We start from the raw sequence: 1,771 nt of genomic DNA, 5'->3' as shown, positions 1-1,771 counted from the left end.
TCACGTTTGTCCCTAATTAAGAGGATGTTTGGGAGTAAACAATACTCTAAAATCCATGCAGTTTAGAAATGCAAAATGTGTTTGTTCACAGCAAGGAATCATGTCGCAGGGTTTGATCAATTGTTGAACAACAGGATATTTCCTGTTGTTTTGATGTCATCTTAATTTTTTCCGATGGAAGATGCACATAGAGAAACATTAAACCCTTGATTGGCAGCTTGTTTAAAATAAAAACATGATAGCTGCTTTTTCTTTTCTTTCTCTGCTCAAACCACAGGTTTCTGCATTTTTCATCATGACGAACAGAGCTTTCTTCATCATTGTCAGTGTTCAGTGTTGTAAGCTAAATCCTCTTTCATCTTTATCTCTCATGGCTTCTGCAACGAGGATGCTGTGATGATGCTGAGGGAGATGCAGCAATTAACTCTACTCCAGGATTTAGCTCTGCCCTCAGTTGAGCTAGAGATGCTGCGGAAAGGTTGCCAGAGACGCAGATACAAGCCTGCATCCAGGTTTTTGCTGCATCCCTGCTGCTGAGAAAGATATAGATCACACCCAGAATTATTGCCCGTCCCTGTGGAAGAAGGGGATGCCTAGAGATGTTGATTTGCAAGGGAGATTGATCTGGGCATAGGGTTTTCATGCTGCCTCAGCGCTATGCTGTGAGAGTGGGGTGTTCAGACCCCTCCAGTGATGCAGGAGGTGTGGGATTTTTCAGTTCTGGTGCTGATACTGCATTCATGGTGAGGTCTCTGTGGCGCAATGGACGAGCGCGCTGGACTTCTAATCCAGAGGTTCCGGGTTCGAGTCCCGGCAGAGATGATCTCCAGGCGGGTGTCTCTTTTTTTTTAATGCATGTTCCTTTATAGGTCCCAATCAGTTACATTTATAACACCCCTGAGGGTTCAGATGGGAAGATAATGACTTTTCATGACACCCTCTCTACAGCACATAAGTCGTGTGCTTCCCTTCTAAGGCACCTCTCTTTCATCATATTCCCCTTTCCTCATTCCTTTTGGTATCTCCTGAATAGCTAGGTGTTTTAACCCCACTTTTTCCCCCAATACTGCTCATGGGTCCCATCTTTGATACCTTCTTAAGAAAAGTACTGTACTTTGCAGTAGAAATCAGGTGGTTAGGCAGTAGTTTAGAGTCTTCTGTTGATATTTCCTGTGATAAATGTGGTCATTTTTTTTCAAATATGTGGCAAAAAAATGTAGGTCTATATTCTGAATTTTCACCTTACAGAAATTCTTTGCAAATGCTCTTATTTTTCCATGTTTTTGCTTAGAAGATGCATGTTTGCTGGCAACCCCCTCCACATCCCCTTGGGGATTCATCTTCCTAAGTAGCAAATTGACTCTTCTTTTTCTTTCACAGATGTTCTAAGTTTTTAGTATGTAACTTCCTCTGTGATCTCATTGCTATCAGTAGTGAGAAAGGAAAGAGGGGAGCTGCAGGTGAGCGCAGCTGTGATTGGTAGGTGAACTGGGTTCAGTGGGGGCTGCTGGATAGCTTTTCCAAGCTTCTGCAGGTGTTAGTTATGGTGGAGAAGTACTGAAGGTTGGAGGAAGGGTCTTCCACCTGGACACTTCATGTACTCTTCAGAGAGAAGTTCCTGTATGGCTTGCTGGAGATGTCTGATATATAGTCAGCTCTGGAGAGCCAGGCATGCTGCTTGGACCAGTGAAGCTTGTGAATAAACATAGAAGGTGTCCTTGGATCAGCCAGGTCCATTCAGCTCTGGGTCATCGTAGGAACTGCTGATCTG

General features: G+C 43.8%; 1 non-coding gene across 1 annotated transcript; it reads left to right on the top strand.

Moving 5' to 3' along the window:
* Nucleotides 1-748: 748 nt before the first annotated feature.
* TRNAR-UCU (transfer RNA arginine (anticodon UCU)) lies at nucleotides 749-822 on the top strand. Its single transcript has one exon. It is a non-coding gene; the product is annotated as a tRNA-Arg (tRNA).
* Nucleotides 823-1,771: the final 949 nt, after the last annotated feature.

The sequence above is a fragment of the Harpia harpyja genome, chromosome 9 (assembly GCF_026419915.1).
Source record: "Harpia harpyja isolate bHarHar1 chromosome 9, bHarHar1 primary haplotype, whole genome shotgun sequence".
Lineage (NCBI taxonomy): Eukaryota > Metazoa > Chordata > Aves > Accipitriformes > Accipitridae > Harpia > Harpia harpyja.
Note: the sequence above shows the minus strand (reverse complement) of the source record. Positions and strands in the feature narration are given on the sequence as shown.